The sequence below is a fragment of the Hyla sarda genome, chromosome 1 (assembly GCF_029499605.1).
Source record: "Hyla sarda isolate aHylSar1 chromosome 1, aHylSar1.hap1, whole genome shotgun sequence".
Classification (NCBI taxonomy): domain Eukaryota; kingdom Metazoa; phylum Chordata; class Amphibia; order Anura; family Hylidae; genus Hyla; species Hyla sarda.
The window spans coordinates 322,740,053-322,764,354 of NC_079189.1; the positions used below are offsets into that span (position 1 = coordinate 322,740,053).

The 24,302-nt window shown below is 43.6% G+C and overlaps 12 pseudogenes; all 12 read right to left on the minus strand.

Annotated features, from left to right (window-relative positions):
• Positions 1–698: 698 nt before the first annotated feature.
• LOC130339659 (U2 spliceosomal RNA) lies at positions 699–962 on the minus strand (annotated as a pseudogene).
• Positions 963–2,426: 1,464 nt separating this feature from the next.
• LOC130337908 (U2 spliceosomal RNA) lies at positions 2,427–2,691 on the minus strand (annotated as a pseudogene).
• Positions 2,692–4,157: 1,466 nt separating this feature from the next.
• On the minus strand, positions 4,158–4,421 carry LOC130340892 (U2 spliceosomal RNA; annotated as a pseudogene).
• A 1,457-nt stretch (positions 4,422–5,878) lies between these two features.
• On the minus strand, positions 5,879–6,142 carry LOC130339663 (U2 spliceosomal RNA; annotated as a pseudogene).
• Positions 6,143–7,588: 1,446 nt separating this feature from the next.
• Positions 7,589–7,852, minus strand: LOC130340837 (U2 spliceosomal RNA; annotated as a pseudogene).
• A 1,453-nt stretch (positions 7,853–9,305) lies between these two features.
• On the minus strand, positions 9,306–9,569 carry LOC130338261 (U2 spliceosomal RNA; annotated as a pseudogene).
• Positions 9,570–11,034: 1,465 nt separating this feature from the next.
• LOC130340448 (U2 spliceosomal RNA) lies at positions 11,035–11,299 on the minus strand (annotated as a pseudogene).
• Positions 11,300–12,721: 1,422 nt separating this feature from the next.
• Positions 12,722–12,987, minus strand: LOC130341494 (U2 spliceosomal RNA; annotated as a pseudogene).
• A 1,476-nt stretch (positions 12,988–14,463) lies between these two features.
• On the minus strand, positions 14,464–14,727 carry LOC130337996 (U2 spliceosomal RNA; annotated as a pseudogene).
• Positions 14,728–16,197: 1,470 nt separating this feature from the next.
• On the minus strand, positions 16,198–16,461 carry LOC130339674 (U2 spliceosomal RNA; annotated as a pseudogene).
• A 4,754-nt stretch (positions 16,462–21,215) lies between these two features.
• On the minus strand, positions 21,216–21,481 carry LOC130340743 (U2 spliceosomal RNA; annotated as a pseudogene).
• A 1,461-nt stretch (positions 21,482–22,942) lies between these two features.
• Positions 22,943–23,206, minus strand: LOC130339678 (U2 spliceosomal RNA; annotated as a pseudogene).
• Positions 23,207–24,302: the final 1,096 nt, after the last annotated feature.

The window sequence follows — 24,302 nt, forward strand, 5'->3', positions numbered from 1 at the left end:
GATCTCTCTCACTCACTTGCTTTAACTCATTTGTTCTCACTCACTCACTCACTCACTCACTCAATCACTCACTCACTCATTCACTCTCACTCACTCTCACTCTCTCACTCACTCGCTCACTAAGTCAGTCTCTCTCTCTCTCTCTCTTTTTCTTTTTATATATATTTTTTTCCGTCTTCTTCTTCTTCTTCTTCTTCTTCTTCTTCAGACCCTTTCATAGCACTAATGCCTTTCCAATACCACCAGCAGATGGAGACACTCCATTGCAACATTGGTTGTGAGCAGCAGTTTCTAAAAACAAATGCCTCATGGCGGATTTCCCATCCATCAATGGATGGTAAATTTTGTTTTTATCATTCACTGACCACAGAAACCAATGCATGGTCAAGCAACAGCAATGACACACCCTTGTGTATAGGCATGAGACCCTCATGTCATTTAACAGGATTCAGCACCACCCACAAGACAGCTACCTGTCATGTCATGTCAAACCTGCACAGGTGTGCTAGATTATTATTATTTAGTTTTATTTTATTTTTTTACTCCAATCAGTGTGCAAACATGGTCATTAAAACGCTAAATGAATAGACGTTCATAAACCAGTCAGTGCAACTCATCATTTTGGTCTCCAATTCTCAAACTCAAATTCTCACCCACGGAGGATTAAATGAGAATCTTTCTTGTTTAACACTGGAATGGGGTGGTGCACTGTTCACTACCCGAAGATACTGCCACATCGGGTCAATGCATAGGGCGACAGAAGCAAGCTTCCAAATCAGCTCCCTTTCTCAAAAATCCATTTAATTTATGGTCCCCAGATAGGGAACGTATGTATCAGTATGTGCTCACAAGTCACCCAAGTGCAAGTATTCACACAAAAAAAAACGTGCCTCAGGATGCGATCTGTCGCAAGATCCTTTCTTTTTTTACACTTGATCTAAGCCAAAAGGCCTAGAGGGGATAACCGGGAAAGGGGTGGACCCAACCATGTCCCCTTCATGAGCACTCACATTACTCATAGGAATGGAAGGAAGGCTGGCAGCCAACCAGCCTCCCATACACTTTCTGGGTGGGTGGCAGTCAGCCACCCATACATACATACAGCACAGGCTAAACCCACATCATCACTTAAAAAAAGGACAGGCGACCATTGCACTCTGATGGAGCATTTAGCAATGCAATCCATAGCCTGGCTTTTGCCTGAACCCCCATCACTCCTCCTCTTGCATATAAGACAATATTTCAGATCTGCATATGAAAACAACACGCCTACCTTTGTTGCACATAGCTGCCTGCCTGTCTCTAGTTACCCCACTGGCTGTAGCTGCGTCCCTTCCGACATGGAATAACACCAACTGTAACGATAAACTGAAAATTAACAGTATAAACCTGCATCATTTTGGACTCTGGTATTTGCTGAATCCGGGTGACCTGACAATCGATGGTGGTGCCGCTGGTGATTCTGGCCTTCTTGGAATCTGTTGGGCCTATGTGTTAGCTCACACATCACTTGGGTATCCATGGTAACTACCACAACATGGTCATCTGCAGTTTACATCTAGCCCGTGGCATTGAATGGCATTTTAAAAGTGCTAAGGGTCCTGGTGCAATAATCCTCCCATGAGGATCAGCCTCAACGGCTTTGTAGATTGCACTCATGTCAGCAACTCCATATACATTTTTTTTTCTTCATGCTTCTTTCTTCATCCTTTTTTCTTTCTGTCATTCAGACTTTCATTCATTCGATCTCTCTCACTCACTTGCTTTAACTCATTTGTTCTCACTCACTCACTCACTCAATCACTCACTCACTCACTCATTCAGTCTCACTCACTCTCACTCTCTCACTCACTCGCTCACTAAGTCAGTCTCTCTCTCTCTCTCTCTTTTTCTTTTTATATATATTTTTTTCCGTCTTCTTCTTCTTCTTCTTCAGACCCTGTCATAGCACTAATGCCTTTCCAATACCACCAGCAGATGGAGACACTCCATTGCAACATTGGTTGTGAGCAGCAGTTTCTAAAAACAAATGCCTCATGGCGGATTTCCCATCCATCAATGGATGGTAAATTTTGTTTTTATCATTCACTGACCACAGAAACCAATGCATGGTCAAGCAACAGCAATGACACACCCTTGTGTATAGGCATGAGACCCTCATGTCATTTAACAGGATTCAGCACCACCCACAAGACAGCTACCTGTCATGTCATGTCAAACCTGCACAGGTGTGCTAGATTATTAGTATTTAGTTTTATTTTATTTTTTTACACAAATCAGTGTGCAAACATGGTCATTAAAACGCTAAATGAATAGACGTTCATAAACCAGTCAGTGCAACTCATCATTTTGGTCTCCAATTCTCAAACTCAAATTCTCACCCACGGAGGATTAAATGAGAATCTTTCTTGTTTAACACTGGAATGGGGTGGTGCACTGTTCACTACCCAAAGATACTGCCACATCGGGTCAATGCATAGGGCGACAGAAGCAAGCTTCCAAATCAGCCCCCTTTCTCAAAAATCCATTTAATTTATGGTCCCCAGATAGGGAACGTATGTATCAGTATGTGCTCACAAGTCACCCAAGTGCAAGTATTCACACAAAAAAAAAACGTGCCTCAGGATGCGATCTGTCGCAAGATCCTTTCTTTTTTTACACTTGATCTAAGCCAAAAGGCCTAGAGGGGATAACCGGGAAAGGGGTGGACCCAACCATGTCCCCTTCATGAGCACTCACATTACTCATAGGAATGGAAGGAAGGCTGGCAGCCAACCAGCCTCCCATACACTTTCTGGGTGGGTGGCAGTCAGCCACCCATACATACATACAGCACAGGCTAAACCCACATCATCACTTAAAAAAAGGACAGGCGACCATTGCACTCTGATGGAGCATTTAGCAATGCAATCCATAGCCTGGCTTTTGCCTGAACCCCCATCACTCCTCCTCTTGCATATAAGACAATATTTCAGATCTGCATATGAAAACAACATGCCTACCTTTGTTGCACATAGCTGCCTGCCTGTCTCTAGTTACCCCACTGGCTGTAGCTGCGTCCCTTCCGACATGGAATAACACCAACTGTAACGATAAACTGAAAATTAACAGTATAAACCTGCATCATTTTGGACTCTGGTATTTGCTGAATCCGGGTGACCTGACAATCGATGGTGGTGCCGCTGGTGATTCTGGCCTTCTTGGAATCTGTTGGGCCTATGTGTTAGCTCACACATCACTTGGGTATCCATGGTAACTACCACAACATGGTCATCTGCAGTTTACATCTAGCCCGTGGCATTGAATGGCATTTTAAAAGTGCTAAGGGTCCTGGTGCAATAATCGTCCCATGAGGATCAGCCTCAACGGCTTTGTAGATTGCACTCATGTCAGCAACTCCATATACATTTTTTTTTCTTCATGCTTCTTTCTTCATCCTTTTTTCTTTCTGTCATTCAGACTTTCATTCATTCGATCTCTCTCACTCACTTGCTTTAACTCATTTGTTCTCACTCACTTACTCACTCACTCAATCACTCACTCACTCATTCACTCTCACTCACTCTCACTCTCTCACTCACTCGCTCACTAAGTCAGTCTCTCTCTCTCTCTCTTTTTCTTTTTATATATATTTTTTTCCGTCTTCTTCTTCTTCTTCTTCTTCAGACCCTGTCATAGCACTAATGCCTTTCCAATACCACCAGCAGATGGAGACACTCCTTTGCAACATTGGTTGTGAGCAGCAGTTTCTAAAAACAAATGCCTCATGGCGGATTTCCCATCCATCAATGGATGGTAAATTTTGTTTTTATCATTCACTGACCACAGAAACCAATGCATGGTCAAGCAACAGCAATGACACACCCTTGTGTATAGGCATGAGACCCTCATGTCATTTAACAGGATTCAGCACCACCCACAAGACAGCTACCTGTCATGTCATGTCAAACCTGCACAGGTGTGCTAGATTATTATTATTTAGTTTTATTTTATTTTTTTTACACCAATCAGTGTGCAAACATGGTCATTAAAACGCTAAATGAATAGACGTTCATAAACCAGTCAGTGCAACTCATCATTTTGGTCTCCAATTCTCAAACTCAAATTCTCACCCACGGAGGATTAAATGAGAATCTTTCTTGTTTAACACTGGAATGGGGTGGTGCACTGTTCACTACCCGAAGATACTGCCACATCGGGTCAATGCATAGGGCGACAGAAGCAAGCTTCCAAATCAGCTCCCTTTCTCAAAAATCCATTTAATTTATGGTCCCCAGATAGGGAACGTATGTATCAGTATGTGCTCACAAGTCACCCAAGTGCAAGTATTCACACAAAAAAAAACGTGCCTCAGGATGCGATCTGTCGCAAAATCCTTTCTTTTTTTACACTTGATCTAAGCCAAAAGGCCTAGAGGGGATAACCGGGAAAGGGGTGGACCCAACCATGTCCCCTTCATGAGCACTCACATTACTCATAGGAATGGAAGGAAGGCTGGCAGCCAACCAGACTCCCATACACTTTCTGGGTGGGTGGCAGTCAGCCACCCATACATACATACAGCACAGGCTAAACCCACATCATCACTTAAAAAAAGGACAGGCGACCATTGCACTCTGATGGAGCATTTAGCAATGCAATCCATAGCCTGGCTTTTGCCTGAACCCCCATCACTCCTCCTCTTGCATATAAGACAATATTTCAGATCTGCATATGAAAACAACACGCCTACCTTTGTTGCACATAGCTGCCTGCCTGTCTCTAGTTACCCCACTGGCTGTAGCTGCGTCCCTTCCGACATGGAATAACACCAACTGTAACGATAAACTGAAAATTAACAGTATAAACCTGCGTCATTTTGGACTCTGGTATTTGCTGTATCCGGGTGACCTGACAATCGATGGTGGTGCCGCTGGTGATTCTGGCCTTCTTGGAATCTGTTGGGCCTATGTGTTAGCTCACACATCACTTGGGTATCCATGGTAACTACCACAACATGGTCATCTGCAGTTTACATCTAGCCCGTGGCATTGAATGGAATTTTAAAAGTGCTAAGGGTCCTGGTGCAATAATCCTCCCATGAGGATCAGCCTCAACGGCTTTGTAGATTGCACTCATGTCAGCAACTACATATACATTTTTTTTTCTTCATGCTTCTTTCTTCATCCTTTTTTCTTTCTGTCATTCAGACTTTCATTCATTCGATCTCTCTCACTCACTTGCTTTAACTCATTTGTTCTCACTCACTCACTCACTCAATCACTCACTCACTCATTCACTCTCACTCACTCTCACTCTCTCACTCACTCGCTCACTAAGTCAGTCTCTCTCTCTCTCTTTTTCTTTTTATATATATTTTTTTTCCGTCTTCTTCTTCTTCTTCTTCAGACCCTGTCATAGCACTAATGCCTTTCCAATACCACCAGCAGATGGAGACACTCCATTGCAACATTGGTTGTGAGCAGCAGTTTCTAAAAACAAATGCCTCATGGCGGATTTCCCATCCATCAATGGATGGTAAATTTTGTTTTTATCATTCACTGACCACAGAAACCAATGCATGGTCAAGCAACAGCAATGACACACCCTTGTGTATAGGCATGAGACCCTCATGTCATTTAACAGGATTCAGCACCACCCACAAGACAGCTACCTGTCATGTCATGTCAAACCTGCACAGGTGTGCTAGATTATTATTATTTAGTTTTATTTTATTTTTTTACACCAATCAGTGTGCAAACATGGTCATTAAAACGCTAAATGAATAGACGTTCATAAACCAGTCAGTGCAACTCATCATTTTGGTCTCCAATTCTCAAACTCAAATTCTCACCCACGGAGGATTAAATGAGAATCTTTCTTGTTTAACACTGGAATGGGGTGGTGCACTGTTCACTACCCGAAGATACTGCCACATCGGGTCAATGCATAGGGCGACAGAAGCAAGCTTCCAAATCAGCTCCCTTTCTCAAAAATCCATTTAATTTATGGTCCCCAGATAGGGAACGTATGTATCAGTATGTGCTCACAAGTCACCCAAGTGCAAGTATTCACACAAAAAAAAACGTGCCTCAGGATGCGATCTGTCGCAAGATCCTTTCTTTTTTTACACTTGATCTAAGCCAAAAGGCCTAGAGGGGATAACCGGGAAAGGGGTGGACCCAACCATGTCCCCTTCATGAGCACTCACATTATTCTCATAGGAATGGAAGGAAGGCTGGCAGCCAACCAGCCTCCCATACACTTTCTGGGTGGGTGGCAGTCAGCCACCCATACATACATACAGCACAGGCTAAACCCACATCATCACTTAAAAAAAAGGACAGGCGACCATTGCACTCTGATGGAGCATTTAGCAATGCAATCCATAGCCTGGCTTTTGCCTGAACCCCCATCACTCCTCCTCTTGCATATAAGACAATATTTCAGATCTGCATATGAAAACAACACGCCTACCTTTGTTGCACATAGCTGCCTGCCTGTCTCTAGTTACCCCACTGGCTGTAGCTGCGTCCCTTCCGACATGGAATAACACCAACTGTAACGATAAACTGAAAATTAACAGTATAAACCTGCATCATTTTGGACTCTGGTATTTGCTGAATCCGGGTGACCTGACAATCGATGGTGGTGCCGCTGGTGATTCTGGCCTTCTTGGAATCTGTTGGGCCTATGTGTTAGCTCACACATCACTTGGGTATCCATGGTAACTACCACAACATGGTCATCTGCAGTTTACATCTAGCCCGTGGCATTGAATGGCATTTTAAAAGTGCTAAGGGTCCTGGTGCAATAATCCTCCCATGAGGATCAGCCTCAACGGCTTTGTAGATTGCACTCATGTCAGCAACTCCATATACATTTTTTTTTCTTCATGCTTCTTTCTTCATCCTTTTTTCTTTCTGTCATTCAGACTTTCATTCATTCGATCTCTCTCACTCACTTGCTTTAACTCATTTGTTCTCACTCACTCACTCACTCACTCAATCACTCACTCATTCACTCTCACTCACTCGCTCACTAAGTCAGTCTCTCTCTCTCTCTTTTTCTTTTTATATATATTTGTTTTTTCGTCTTCTTCTTCTTCTTCTTCTTCAGACCCTGTCATAGCACTAATGCCTTTCCAATACCACCAGCAGATGGAGACACTCCATTGCAACATTGGTTGTGAGCAGCAGTTTCTAAAAACAAATGCCTCATGGCGGATTTCCCATCCATCAATGGATGGTAAATTTTGTTTTTATCATTCACTGACCACAGAAACCAATGCATGGTCAAGCAACAGCAATGACACACCCTTGTGTATAGGCATGAGACCCTCATGTCATTTAACAGGATTCAGCACCACCCACAAGACAGCTACCTGTCATGTCATGTCAAACCTGCACAGGTGTGCTAGATTATTATTATTTAGTTTTATTTTATTTTTTTACACCAATCAGTGTGCAAACATGGTCATTAAAACGCTAAATGAATAGACGTTCATAAACCAGTCAGTGCAACTCATCATTTTGGTCTCCAATTCTCAAACTCAAATTCTCACCCACGGAGGATTAAATGAGAATCTTTCTTGTTTAACACTGGAATGGGGTGGTGCACTGTTCACTACCCGAAGATACTGCCACATCGGGTCAATGCATAGTGCGACAGAAGCAAGCTTCCAAATCAGCTCCCTTTCTCAAAAATCCATTTAATTTATGGTCCCCAGATAGGGAACGTATGTATCAGTATGTGCTCACAAGTCACCCAAGTGCAAGTATTCACACAAAAAAAAACGTGCCTCAGGATGCGATCTGTCGCAAGATCCTTTCTTTTTTTACACTTGATCTAAGCCAAAAGGCCTAGAGGGGATAACCGGGAAAGGGGTGGACCCAACCATGTCCCCTTCATGAGCACTCACATTATTCTCATAGGAATGGAAGGAAGGCTGGCAGCCAACCAGCCTCCCATACACTTTCTGGGTGGGTGGCAGTCAGCCACCCATACATACATACAGCACAGGCTAAACCCACATCATCACTTAAAAAAAGGACAGGCGACCATTGCACTCTGATGGAGCATTTAGCAATGCAATCCATAGCCTGGCTTTTGCCTGAACCCCCATCACTCCTCCTCTTGCATATAAGACAATATTTCAGATCTGCATATGAAAACAACACGCCTACCTTTGTTGCACATAGCTGCCTGCCTGTCTCTAGTTACCCCACTGGCTGTAGCTGCGTCCCTTCCGACATGGAATAACAACAACTGTAACGATAAACTGAAAATTAACAGTATAAACCTGCATCATTTTGGACTCTGGTATTTGCTGAATCCGTTTGACCTGACAATCGATGGTGGTGCCGCTGGTGATTCTGGCCTTCTTGGAATCTGTTGGGCCTATGTGTTAGCTCACACATCACTTGGGTATCTATGGTAACTACCACAACATGGTCATCTGCAGTTTACATCTAGCCCGTGGCATTGAATGGCATTTTAAAAGTGCTAAGGGTCCTGGTGCAATAATCCTCCCATGAGGATCAGCCTCAACGGCTTTGTAGATTGCACTCATGTCAGCAACTCCATATACATTTTTTTTTCTTCATGCTTCTTTCTTCATCCTTTTTTCTTTCTGTCATTCAGACTTTCATTCATTCGATCTCTCTCACTCACTTGCTTTAACTCATTTGTTCTCACTCACTCACTCACTCACTCATTCACTCTCACTCACTCTCACTCTCTCACTCACTCGCTCACTAAGTCAGTCTCTCTCTCTCTCTTTTTCTTTTTATATATATTTTTTTTCCGTCTTCTTCTTCTTCTTCTTCTTCTTCAGACCCTGTCATAGCACTAATGCCTTTCCAATACCACCAGCAGATGGAGACACTCCATTGCAACATTGGTTGTGAGCAGCAGTTTCTAAAAACAAATGCCTCATGGCGGATATCCCATCCATCAATGGATGGTAAATTTTGTTTTTATCATTCACTGACCACAGAAACCAATGCATGGTCAAGCAACAGCAATGACACACCCTTGTGTATAGGCATGAGACCCTCATGTCATTTAACAGGATTCAGCACCACCCACAAGACAGCTACCTGTCATGTCATGTCAAACCTGCACAGGTGTGCTAGATTATTATTATTTAGTTTTATTTTATTTTTTTACACCAATCAGTGTGCAAACATGGTCATTAAAACGCTAAATGAATAGACGTTCATAAACCAGTCAGTGCAACTCATCATTTTGGTCTCCAATTCTCAAACTCAAATTCTCACCCACGGAGGATTAAATGAGAATCTTTCTTGTTTAACACTGGAATGGGGTGGTGCACTGTTCACTACCCGAAGATACTGCCACATCGGGTCAATGCATAGGGCGACAGAAGCAAGCTTCCAAATCAGCTCCCTTTCTCAAAAATCCATTTAATTTATGGTCCCCAGATAGGGAACGTATGTATCAGTATGTGCTCACAAGTCACCCAAGTGCAAGTATTCCCACAAAAAAAAACGTGCCTCAGGATGCGATCTGTCGCAAGATCCTTTCTTTTTTTACACTTGATCTAAGCCAAAAGGCCTAGAGGGGATAACCGGGAAAGGGGTGGACCCAACCATGTCCCCTTCATGAGCACTCACATTATTCTCATAGGAATGGAAGGAAGGCTGGCAGCCAACCAGCCTCCCATACACTTTCTGGGTGGGTGGCAGTCAGCCACCCATACATACATACAGCACAGGCTAAACCCACATCATCACTTAAAAAAAGGACAGGCGACCATTGCACTCTGATGGAGCATTTAGCAATGCAATCCATAGCCTGGCTTTTGCCTGAACCCCCATCACTCCTCCTCTTGCATATAAGACAATATTTCAGATCTGCATATGAAAACAACACGCCTACCTTTGTTGCACATAGCTGCCTGCCTGTCTCTAGTTACCCCACTGGCTGTAGCTGCGTCCCTTCCGACATGGAATAACAACAACTGTAACGATAAACTGAAAATTAACAGTATAAACCTGCATCATTTTGGACTCTGGTATTTGCTGAATCCGGGTGACCTGACAATCGATGGTGGTGCCGCTGGTGATTCTGGCCTTCTTGGAATCTGTTGGGCCTATGTGTTAGCTCACACATCACTTGGGTATCCATGGTAACTACCACAACATGGTCATCTGCAGTTTACATCTAGCCCGTGGCATTGAATGGCATTTTAAAAGTGCTAAGGGTCCTGGTGCAATAATCCTCCCATGAGGATCAGCCTCAACGGCTTTGTAGATTGCACTCATGTCAGCAACTCCATATACATTTTTTTTTCTTCATGCTTCTTTCTTCATCCTTTTTTCTTTCTGTCATTCAGACTTTCATTCATTCGATCTCTCTCACTCACTTGCTTTAACTCATTTGTTCTCACTCACTCACTCACTCAATCACTCACTCACTCATTCACTCTCACTCACTCTCACTCTCTCACTCACTCGCTCACTAAGTCAGTCTCTCTCTCTCTCTTTTTCTTTTTATATATATTTTTTTTCGGTCTTCTTCTTCTTCTTCTTCTTCTTCAGACCCTGTCATAGCACTAATGCCTTTCCAATACCACCAGCAGATGGAGACACTCCATTGCAACATTGGTTGTGAGCAGCAGTTTCTAAAAACAAATGCCTCATGGCGGATATCCCATCCATCAATGGATGGTAAATTTTGTTTTTATCATTCACTGACCACAGAAACCAATGCATGGTCAAGCAACAGCAATGACACACCCTTGTGTATAGGCATGAGACCCTCATGTCATTTAACAGGATTCAGCACCACCCACAAGACAGCTACCTGTCATGTCATGTCAAACCTGCACAGGTGTGCTAGATTATTATTATTTAGTTTTATTTTATTTTTTTACACCAATCAGTGTGCAAACATGGTCATTAAAACGCTAAATGAATAGACGTTCATAAACCAGTCAGTGCAACTCATCATTTTGGTCTCCAATTCTCAAACTCAAATTCTCACCCACGGAGGATTAAATGAGAATCTTTCTTGTTTAACACTGGAATGGGGTGGTGCACTGTTCACTACCCGAAGATACTGCCACATCGGGTCAATGCATAGGGCGACAGAAGCAAGCTTCCAAATCAGCTCCCTTTCTCAAAAATCCATTTAATTTATGGTCCCCAGATAGGGAACGTATGTATCAGTATGTGCTCACAAGTCACCCAAGTGCAAGTATTCACACAAAAAAAAAACGTGCCTCAGGATGCGATCTGTCGCAAGATCCTTTCTTTTTTTACACTTGATCTAAGCCAAAAGGCCTAGAGGGGATAACCGGGAAAGGGGTGGACCCAACCATGTCCCCTTCATGAGCACTCACATTACTCATAGGAATGGAAGGAAGGCTGGCAGCCAACCAGCCTCCCATACACTTTCTGGGTGGGTGGCAGTCAGCCACCCATACATACATACAGCACAGGCTAAACCCACATCATCACTTAAAAAAAGGACAGGCGACCATTGCACTCTGATGGAGCATTTAGCAATGCAATCCATAGCCTGGCTTTTGCCTGAACCCCCATCACTCCTCCTCTTGCATATAAGACAATATTTCAGATCTCCATATGAAAACAACACGCCTACCTTTGTTGCACATAGCTGCCTGCCTGTCTCTAGTTACCCCACTGGCTGTAGCTGCGTCCCTTCCGACATGGAATAACACCAACTGTAACGATAAACTGAAAATTAACAGTATAAACCTGCATCATTTTGGACTCTGGTATTTGCTGAATCCGGGTGACCTGACAATCGATGGTGGTGCCGCTGGTGATTCTGGCCTTCTTGGAATCTGTTGGGCCTATGTGTTAGCTCACACATCACTTGGGTATCCATGGTAACTACCACAACATGGTCATCTGCAGTTTACATCTAGCCCGTGGCATTGAATGGCATTTTAAAAGTGCTAAGGGTCCTGGTGCAATAATCCTCCCATGAGGATCAGCCTCAACGGCTTTGTAGATTGCACTCATGTCAGCAACTCCATATACATTTTTTTTTCTTCATGCTTCTTTCTTCATCCTTTTTTCTTTCTGTCATTCAGACTTTCATTCATTCGATCTCTCTCACTCACTTGCTTTAACTCATTTGTTCTCACTCTCTCACTCACTCGCTCACTAAGTCAGTCTCTCTCTCTCTCTCTCTTTTTCTTTTTATATATATATTTTTTTCCGTCTTCTTCTTCTTCTTCTTCTTCTTCTTCTTCAGACCCTGTCATAGCACTAATGCCTTTCCAATACCACCAGCAGATGGAGACACTCCATTGCAACATTGGTTGTGAGCAGCAGTTTCTAAAAACAAATGCCTCATGGCGGATTTCCCATCCATCAATGGATGGTAAATTTTGTTTTTATCATTCACTGACCACAGAAACCAATGCATGGTCAAGCAACAGCAATGACACACCCTTGTGTATAGGCATGAGACCCTCATGTCATTTAACAGGATTCAGCACCACCCACAAGACAGCTACCTGTCATGTCATGTCAAACCTGCACAGGTGTGCTAGATTATTATTATTTAGTTTTATTTTATTTTTTTACACCAATCAGTGTGCAAACATGGTCATTAAAACGCTAAATGAATAGACGTTCATAAACCAGTCAGTGCAACTCATCATTTTGGTCTCCAATTCTCAAACTCAAATTCTCACCCACGGAGGATTAAATGAGAATCTTTCTTGTTTAACACTGGAATGGGGTGGTGCACTGTTCACTACCCGAAGATACTGCCACATCGGGTCAATGCATAGGGCGACAGAAGCAAGCTTCCAAATCAGCTCCCTTTCTCAAAAATCCATTTAATTTATGGTCCCCAGATAGGGAATGTATGTATCAGTATGTGCTCACAAGTCACCCAAGTGCAAGTATTCACACAAAAAAAAAAACGTGCCTCAGGATGCGATCTGTCGCAAGATCCTTTCTTTTTTTACACTTGATCTAAGCCAAAAGGCCTAGAGGGGATAACCGGGAAAGGGGTGGACCCAACCATGTCCCCTTCATGAGCACTCACATTACTCATAGGAATGGAAGGAAGGCTGGCAGCCAACCAGCCTCCCATACACTTTCTGGGTGGGTGGCAGTCAGCCACCCATACATACATACAGCACAGGCTAAACCCACATCATCACTTAAAAAAAGGACAGGCGACCATTGCACTCTGATGGAGCATTTAGCAATGCAATCCATAGCCTGGCTTTTGCCTGAACCCCCATCACTTCTCCTCTTGCATATAAGACAATATTTCAGATCTGCATATGAAAACAACACGCCTACCTTTGTTGCACATAGCTGCCTGCCTGTCTCTAGTTACCCCACTGGCTGTAGCTGCGTCCCTTCCGACATGGAATAACACCAACTGTAACGATAAACTGAAAATTAACAGTATAAACCTGCATCATTTTGGACTCTGGTATTTGCTGAATCCGGGTGACCTGACAATCGATGGTGGTGCCGCTGGTGATTCTGGCCTTCTTGGAATCTGTTGGGCCTATGTGTTAGCTCACACATCACTTGGGTATCCATGGTAACTACCACAACATGGTCATCTGCAGTTTACATCTAGCCCGTGGCATTGAATGGCATTTTAAAAGTGCTAAGGGTCCTGGTGCAATAATCCTCCCATGAGGATCAGCCTCAACGGCTTTGTAGATTGCACTCATGTCAGCAACTCCATATACATTTTTTTTTCTTCATGCTTCTTTCTTCATCCTTTTTTCTTTCTGTCATTCAGACTTTCATTCATTCGATCTCTCTCACTCACTTGCTTTAACTCATTTGTTCTCACTCACTCACTCATTCAATCACTCACTCACTCATTCACTCTCACTCACTCTCACTCTCTCATTCACTCGCTCACTAAGTCAGTCTCTCTCTCTCTCTCTCTCTCTTTTTCTTTTTATATATATTTTTTTCCGTCTTCTTCTTCTTCTTCTTCTTCTTCTTCTTCAGACCCTGTCATAGCACTAATGCCTTTCCCATACCACCAGCAGATGGAGACACTCCATTGCAACATTGGTTGTGAGCAGCAGTTTCTAAAAACAAATGCCTCATGGCGGATTTCCCATCCATCAATGGATGGTAAATTTTGTTTTTATCATTCACTGACCACAGAAACCAATGCATGGTCAAGCAACAGCAATGACACACCCTTGTGTATAGGCATGAGACCCTCATGTCATTTAACAGGATTCAGCACCACCCACAAGACAGCTACCTGTCATGTCATGTCAAACCTGCACAGGTGTGCTAGATTATTATTATTTAGTTTTATTTTATTTTTTTACACCAATCAGTGTGCAAACATGGTCATTAAAACGCTAAATGAATAGACGTTCATAAACCAGTCAGTGCAACTCATCATTTTGGTCTCCAATTCTCAAACTCAAATTCTCACCCACGGAGGATTAAATGAGAATCTTTCTTGTTTAACACTGGAATGGGGTGGTGCACTGTTCACTACCCGAAGATACTGCTACATCGGGTCAATGCATAGGGCGACAGAAGCAAGCTTCCAAATCAGCTCCCTTTTTCAAAAATCCATTTAATTTATGGTCCCTAGATAGGGAACGTATGTATCAGTATGTGCTCACAAGTCACCCAAGTGCAAGTATTCACACAAAAAAAAACGTGCCTCAGGATGCGATCTGTCGCAAGATCCTTTCTTTTTTTACACTTGATCTAAGCCAAAAGGCCTAGAGGGGATAACCGGGAAAGGGGTGGACCCAACCATGTCCCCTTCATGAGCACTCACATTACTCATAGGAATGGAAGGAAGGCTGGCAGCCAACCAGCCTCCCATACACTTTCTGGGTGGGTGGCAGTCAGCCACCCATACATACATACAGCACAGGCTAAACCCACATCATCATTTAAAAAAAGGACAGGCGACCATTGCACTCTGATGGAGCATTTAGCAATGCAATCCATAGCCTGGCTTTTGCCTGAACCCCCATCACTCCTCCTCTTGCATATAAGACAATATTTCAGATCTGCATATGAAAACAACACGCCTACCTTTGTTGCACATAGCTGCCTGCCTGTCTCTAGTTACCCCACTGGCTGTAGCTGCGTCCCTTCCGACATGGAATAACACCAACTGTAACGATAAACTGAAAATTAACAGTATAAACCTGCATCATTTTGGACTCTGGTATTTGCTGAATCCGGGTGACCTGACAATCGATGGTGGTGCCGCTGGTGATTCTGGCCTTCTTGGAATCTGTTGGGCCTATGTGTTAGCTCACACATCACTTGGGTATCCATGGTAACTACCACAACATGGTCATCTGCAGTTTACATCTAGCCCGTGGCATTGAATGGCATTTTAAAAGTGCTAAGGGTCCTGGTGCAATAATCCTCCCATGAGGATCAGCCTCAACGGCTTTGTAGATTGCACTCATGTCAGCAACTCCATATACATTTTTTTTTCTTCATGCTTCTTTCTTCATCCTTTTTTCTTTCTGTCATTCAGACTTTCATTCATTCGATCTCTCTCACTCACTTGCTTTAACTCATTTGTTCTCACTCACTCACTCACTCACTCAATCAATCACTCACTCACTCATTCACTCTCACTCACTCTCACTCTCTCACTCACTCGCTCACTAAGTCAGTCTCTCTCTCTCTCTCTCTTTTTCTTTTTATATATATTTTTTTCCGTCTTCTTCTTCTTCTTCTTCAGACCCTGTCATAGCACTAATGCCTTTCCAATACCACCAGCAGATGGAGACACTCCATTGCAACATTGGTTGTGAGCAGCAGTTTCTAAAAACAAATGCCTCATGGCGGATTTCCCATCCATCAATGGATGGTAAATTTTGTTTTTATCATTCACTGACCACAGAAACCAATGCATGGTCAAGCAACAGCAATGACACACCCTTGTGTATAGGCATGAGACCCTCATGTCATTTAACAGGATTCAGCACCACCCACAAGACAGCTACCTGTCATGTCATGTCTAACCTGCACAGGTGTGCTAGATTATTATTATTTAGTTTTATTTTAATTTTTTTTACACCAATCAGTGTGCAAACATGGTCATTAAAACGCTAAATGAATAGACGTTCATAAACCAGTCAGTGCAACTCATCATTTTGGTCTCCAATTCTCAAACTCAAATTCTCACCCACGGAGGATTAAATGAGAATCTTTCTTGTTTAACACTGGAATGGGGTGGTGCACTGTTCACTACCCGAAGATACTGCCACATCGGGTCAATGCATAGGGCGACAGAAGCAAGCTTCCAAATCAGCTCCCTTTCTCAAAAATCCATTTAATTTATGGTCCCCAGATAGGGAACGTATGTATCAGTATGTGCTCACAAGTCACCCAAGTGCAAGTATTCACACAAAAAAAAACGTGCCTCAGGATGCGATCTGTCGCAAGATCCTTTCTTTTTTTACACTTGATCTAAGCCAAAAGGCCTAGAGGGGATAACCGGGAAAGGGGTGGACCCAACCATGTCCCCTTCATGAGCACTCACATTACTCATAGGAATGGAAGGAAGGCTGGCAGCCAACCAGCCTCCCATACACTTTCTGGGTGGGTGGCAGTCAGCCACCCATACATACATACAGCACAGGCTAAACCCACATCATCACTTAAAAAAAGGACAGGCGACCATTGCACTCTGATGGAGCATTTAGCAATGTAATCCATAGCCTGGCTTTTGCCTGAACCCCCATCACTCCTCCTCTTGCATATAAGACAATATTTCAGATCTGCATATGAAAACAACACGCCTACCTTTGTTGCACATAGCTGCCTGCCTGTCTCTAGTTACCCCACTGGCTGTAGCTGCGTCCCTTCCGACATGGAATAACACCAACTGTAACGATAAACTGAAAATTAACAGTATAAACCTGCATCATTTTGGACTCTGGTATTTGCTGAATCCGGGTGACCTGACAATCGATGGTGGTGCCGCTGGTGATTCTGGCCTTCTTGGAATCTGTTGGGCCTATGTGTTAGCTCACACATCACTTGGGTATCCATGGTAACTACCACAACATGGTCATCTGCAGTTTACATCTAGCCCGTGGCATTGAATGGCATTTTAAAAGTGCTAAGGGTCCTGGTGCAATAATCCTCCCATGAGGATCAGCCTCAACGGCTTTGTAGATTGCACTCATGTCAGCAACTCCATATACATTTTTTTTTTCTTCATGCTTCTTTGTTCATCCTTTTTTCTTTCTGTCATTCAGACTTTCATTCATTCGATCTCTCTCACTCACTTGCTTTAACTCATTTGTTCTCACTCACTCACTCACTCAATCACTCACTCACTCATTCACTCTCACTCACTCTCACTCTCTCACTCACTCGCTCACTAAGTCAGTCTCTCTCTCTCTCTCTCTTTTTCTTTCTATATATATTTTTTTCCGTCTTCTTCTTCTTCTTCTTCTTCTTCTTCTTCTTCAGACCCTGTCATAGCACTAATGCCTTTCCAATACCACCAGCAGATGGAGACACTCCATTGCAACATTGGTTGTGAGCAGCAGTTTCTAAAAACAAATGCCTCATGGCGGATTTCCCATCCATCAATGGATGGTAAATTTTGTTTTTATCATTCACTGACCACAGAAACCAATGCATGGTCAAGCAACAGCAATGACACACCCTTGTGTATAGGCATGAGACCCTCATGTCATTTAACCCCTTCCCGACCTATGACATACCTGTACTTCATGGGTGGCAAGGTGTTCCCGACCCATGACATACAGGTACGTCATGGACATTACTGCCGCTTCTCGCGGCACCCCGCAGCGCCCGGAAAGATGGCGGCTATCACTGATAGCCAGCCATCTTACCGTGCGACCACGGGGGGTTTCGTCCCCCACCCCCCCCCAGCGATCGCTGCTATCAGCTGGTCAAATCTGACTAGCTGATAGCAGCGTTTCGCTATGAAAATACTTAGCAGCGCGGTGTGTGAGTCCCGATCACGGGGATCGGGACACACACCGCTCTGCTAAGTGTCCCTGACCCGTCCCCCGGCGTCACTTACCCGTCGGAGCGGTGTCCCGAGCGGTCCCGGCGTCCTCCGTGCGGTCCCGGCGTCCTCCGTGCGGTCCCGGCTGCGCTGCGTCCCGGAGGTGAGTTTCCGGCAGCAGTGCGGCATCTTCATTGGCAGCAGTGAGATCGCCGTAAAGCGATCTCACTGCTGCCTCTGAGAGTTTCAAAACTGCAACTCCCAGCATGCCCAGACAGCCTTTGGCTTTCTGGGCATGCTGGGAGTTGTAGTTTTGCAACATCTGGAGGTCCACAGTTTGGAGACCACTGTATAATGGTCTCCAATCTGTGCTCTTCCAGATGTTGCAAAACTACAAATCTCAGCATGCTCAGTCTGTCCAGGCATGCTGGGAGTTGTAGTTCTCTAACATCTGGAAGACCACAGATTGGAGACCATTATACAGTGGTCTCCAAACTGTGGACCTCCAGATGTTGCAAAACTACAACTCCCAGCATGCCCAGACTGCCCAAGCATGCTGGAAGTTGTAGTTCGGCAACATCTGATCCTTCAGATATTGCCGAACTACAACTTCCAGCATGCCTTGGCAGTCTGGGCATGCTGGGAGTTGTAGTTTTGCAACAACTGGAGGCACACTAGTTGGGAAACATTGTCCGTTTCCTACCTCAGTGCCTCCAGCTGTTGCAATTGTTGCAAAACTATAACTCCCAGCATGCACTGACAGACCATGCATGCTGGGAGTTGTAGTTTTGCAACAGCTGGAGGCACACTGGTTTGGAAACACTAAGTTTGGTTGCAAAACACTTGAAAGTTTATTACTTAACTTAGTGTTTCCAAACCAGTGTTCCTCCAGCTGTTGCAAAACTACAACTCCCAGCATGCACGGACAGCTCAAGGGCATGCTCGGAGTTTGCAACAGCTGGATGTTTGCCCCCTCCCCCCAATGTGAATGTACAGGGTACACTCACATTGGCGGAGGTTTACAGTGAGTGCTGCAAGTTTGAGATGGCGCAAATTTTGCGCTGCAGCTCAAACTTCCAGCGGCAAACTTGCTGTGAACCTCTGCCCATGCGACTGTACCCTAAAAACACTACACTACACTGACACTAACCTAAAATAAAAAGTAAAAAACACTACATATACACATTATCCCTACACAGCCCCCTCTCCCCTTCCCTCCCCCCAAAAAATGAAAAACGTCTGGTACGCTACTGCTTCCAAAACGGAGCCTCCAGCTGTTGCAAAATAATAACTCCCAGTATTGCCGGACAGCCATTGACTGTCCAGGCATGCTGGGAGTTTTGCAACAGCTGGAGGCACCCTGTTTGGGAATCACTGGCGTAGAATACCCCTATGTCCACCCCTATGCAAATCCCTAATTCAGGCCTCAAATGCGCATGGCGCTCTCTCACTTTGGAGCCCTGTCGTATTTCAGAGCAACAGTTTTGGGACACATATGGGGTATCGCCGTACTCGGGAGAAATTGCCTTACAAATTTTGGGGGGCTTTTTCTTCTTTAACCCCTTATGAAAAGGTGAAGTTGGGGTCTACACCAGCATGTTAGTGTAAAAAAATAAATTTTTTACACTGACATGCTGGTGTTGCCCTATACTTTTCATTTTCACAAGAGGTAAAAGGGAAAAAAGACCCTCTAAATTTGTAACACAATTTCTCCTGAGTACGGAGATACCCCATATGTGGGCGCAAAGTGCTCTGGGGGCGCACAACAAGGCCCAGAAGGGAGAGTGCACCATGTACATTTGAGGCGATTTGCACAGGGGTGGCTGATTGTTACAGCAGTTCTGACAAACGCAAAACAATAAATATCCACATGTGACCCCATTTTGGAAACTACACCCCTCACGGAATGTAATAAGGGGTGCAGTGAGCATTTACACCCCACTGGTGTATGACAGATTTTTGGAACAGTGGTCTGTGAAAATGAAAAATTAAATTTTTGATTTGCACAGTCCACTGTTTCAAATATCTGTCAAACGCCAGTGGGGTGTAAATGCTCACTGCACCCCTTATTAAATTCCATGAGGGGTATAGTTTCCAAAATGGGGTCACATGTGGGGGGGGTCCACTGTTCTGGCACCATAGGGGCTTCCTAAATGGGACATGCCCCCCAAAAACCCTTTCAGAAAAACTCACTCTCCAAAATCCCATTGTCGCTCCTTCCCTTCTGAGCCCTCTACTGCGCCCGCCGAACACTTTACATACACATATGAGGTGTTTCCTTACTCGAGAGAAATTGGGTTACAAATTTTAGGGTGATTTCTCTCCTTTTACCCCTTGTAAAAATTCAAAAATTGGGTCTACAAGAAAATGCGAGTGTAAAAAATGAAGATTTAGAATTTTCTCCTTCACTTTGCTGCTATTCCTGTGAAACCCATAAAGGGTTAAAACGCTTACTGAATGTCATTTTGAATACTTTCGGGGGTGCAGTTTTTATAATGGGGTAATTTATGGGGTATTTCTAATATGAAGACCCTTCAAATCCACTTCAAACCTGAACTGGTCCCTGAAAAAAAGCGAGTTTCAAAATTTTGTGAAAAATTGGAAAATTGCTGCGGAAATTTGAAGCCCTCTGGTGTCTTCCAAAAGTAAAAACTTGTCAATTTTTTAATGCAAACACAAAGTAGACATATTGTATATGTGAATCAATATGTAATGTATTTGGAATATCCATTTTCCTTTCAAGCAGAGAGTTTCAAAGTTAGAAAAATGCAAAATTTTCAAAATTTTCATGAAATTTTTAGATTTTTTACAGAGAAAGGATACAAATATCAGTGAAATTTTACAGATAACATAAAGTAGAATATGTCACGAAAAAACAATCTCGGAATCAGAATGATAAGTAAAAGCATCCCAGAGTTATTAATGTTTAAAGTGACAGTGGTCAGATTTTCAAAAAATGCCCAGGTCATGAAGGTGAAAATGGGCTGGGTCATGAAGGGGTTAACAGGATTCAGCACCACCCACAAGACAGCTACCTGTCATGTCATGTCAAACCTGCACAGGTGTGCTAGATTATTATTATTTAGTTTTATTTTATTTTTTTACACCAATCAGTGTGCAAACATGGTCATTAAAACGCTAAATGAATAGACGTTCATAAACCAGTCAGTGCAACTCATCATTTTGGTCTCCAATTCTCAAACTCAAATTCTCACCCACGGAGGATTAAATGAGAATCTTTCTTGTTTAACACTGGAATGGGGTGGTGCACTGTTCACTACCCGAAGATACTGCCACATCGGGTCAATGCATAGGGCGACAGAAGCAAGCTTCCAAATCAGCTCCCTTTCTCAAAAATCCATTTAATTTATGGTCCCCAGATAGGGAACGTATGTATCAGTATGTGCTCACAAGTCACCCAAGTGCAAGTATTCACACAAAAAAAAAAACGTGCCTCAGGATGCGATCTGTCGCAAGATCCTTTCTTTTTTTACACTTGATCTAAGCCAAAAGGCCTAGAGGGGATAACCGGGAAAGGGGTGGACCCAACCATGTCCCCTTCATGAGCACTCACATTACTCATAGGAATGGAAGGAAGGCTGGCAGCCAACCAGCCTCCCATACACTTTCTGGGTGGGTGGCAGTCAGCCACCCATACATACATACAGCACAGGCTAAACCCACATCATCACTTAAAAAAAGGACAGGCGACCATTGCACTCTGATGGAGCATTTAGCAATGCAATCCATAGCCTGGCTTTTGCCTGAACCCCCATCACTCCTCCTCTTGCATATAAGACAATATTTCAGATCTGCATATGAAAACAACACGCCTTCCTTTGTTGCACATAGCTGCCTGCCTGTCTCTAGTTACCCCACTGGCTGTAGCTGCGTCCCTTCCGACATGGAATAACACCAACTGTAACGATAAACTGAAAATTAACAGTATAAACCTGCATCATTTTGGACTCTGGTATTTGCTGAATCCGGGTGACCTGACAATCGATGGTGGTGCCGCTGGTGATTCTGGCCTTCTTGGAATCTGTTGGGCCTATGTGTTAGCTCACACATCACTTGGGTATCCATGGTAACTACCACAACATGGTCATCTGCAGTTTACATCTAGCCCGTGGCATTGAATGGCATTTTAAAAGTGCTAAGGGTCCTGGTGCAATAATCCTCCCATGAGGATCAGCCTCAACGGCTTTGTAGATTGCACTCATGTCAGCAACTCCATATACATTTTTTTTTCTTCATGCTTCTTTCTTCATCCTTTTTTCTTTCTGTCATTCAGACTTTCATTCATTCGATCTCTCTCACTCACTTGCTTTAACTCATTTGTTCTCACTCACTCACTCACTCACTCAATCACTCACTCACTCATTCACTCTCACTCACTCTCACTCTCTCACTCACTCGCTCACTAAGTCAGTCTCTCTCTCTCTCTCTCTTTTTCTTTTTATATATATTTTTTTCCGTCTTCTTCTTCTTCTTCAGACACTGTCATAGCACTAATGCCTTTCCAATACCACCAGCAGATGGAGACACTCCATTGCAACATTGGTTGTGAGCAGCAGTTTCTAAAAACAAATGCCTCATGGCGGATTTCCCATCCATCAATGGATGGTAAATTTTGTTTTTATCATTCACTGACCACAGAAACCAATGCATGGTCAAGCAACAGCAATGACACACCCTTGTGTATAGGCATGAGACCCTCATGTCATTTAACAGGATTCAGCACCACCCACAAGACAGCTACCTGTCATGTCATGTCAAACCTGCACAGGTGTGCTAGATTATTATTATTTAGTTTTATTTTATTTTTTTACACCAATCAGTGTGCAAACATGGTCATTAAAACGCTAAATGAATAGACGTTCATAAACCAGTCAGTGCAACTCATCATTTTGGTCTCCAATTCTCAAACTCAAATTCTCACCCACGGAGGATTAAATGAGAATCTTTCTTGTTTAACACTGGAATGGGGTGGTGCACTGTTCACTACCCGAAGATACTGCCACATCGGGTCAATGCATAGGGCGACAGAAGCAAGCTTCCAAATCAGCTCCCTTTCTCAAAAATCCATTTAATTTATGGTCCCCAGATAGGGAACGTATGTATCAGTATGTGCTCACAAGTCACCCAAGTGCAAGTATTCACACAAAAAAAAACGTGCCTCAGGATGCGATCTGTCGCAAGATCCTTTCTTTTTTTACACTTGATCTAAGCCAAAAGGCCTAGAGGGGATAACCGGGAAAGGGGTGGACCCAACCATGTCCCCTTCATGAGCACTCACATTACTCATAGGAATGGAAGGAAGGCTGGCAGCCAACCAGCCTCCCATACACTTTCTGGGTGGGTGGCAGTCAGCCACCCATACATACATACAGCACAGGCTAAACCCACATCATCACTTAAAAAAAGGACAGGCGACCATTGCACTCTGATGGAGCATTTAGCAATGCAATCCATAGCCTGGCTTTTGCCTGAACCCCCATCACTCCTCCTCTTGCATATAAGACAATATTTCAGATCTGCATATGAAAACAACACGCCTACCTTTGTTGCACATAGCTGCCTGCCTGTCTCTAGTTACCCCACTGGCTGTAGCTGCGTCCCTTCCGACATGGAATAACACCAACTGTAACGATAAACTGAAAATTAACAGTATAAACCTGCATCATTTTGGACTCTGGTATTTGCTGAATCCGGGTGACCTGACAATCGATGGTGGTGCCGCTGGTGATTCTGGCCTTCTTGGAATCTGTTGGGCCTATGTGTTAGCTCACACATCACTTGGGTATCCATGGTAACTACCACAACATGGTCATCTGCAGTTTACATCTAGCCCGTGGCATTGAATGGCATTTTAAAAGTGCTAAGGGTCCTGGTGCAATAATCCTCCCATGAGGATCAGCCTCAACGGCTTTGTAGATTGTACTCATGTCAGCAACTCCATATACATTTTTTTTTCTTCATGCTTCTTTCTTCATCCTTTTTTCTTTCTGTCATTCAGACTTTCATTCATTCGATCTCTCTCACTCACTTGCTTTAACTCATTTGTTCTCACTCACTCACTCACTCACTCAATCACTCACTCACTCATTCACTCTCACTCACTCTCACTCTCTCACTCACTCGCTCACTAAGTCAGTCTCTCTCTCTCTTTTTCTTTTTATATATATTTTTTTCCGTCTTCTTCTTCTTCTTCTTCTTCTTCTTCTTCTTCTTCAGACCCTGTCATAGCACTAATGCCTTTCCAATACCACCAGCAGATGGAGACACTCCATTGCAACATTGGTTGTGAGCAGCAGTTTCTAAAAACAAATGCCTCATGGCGGATT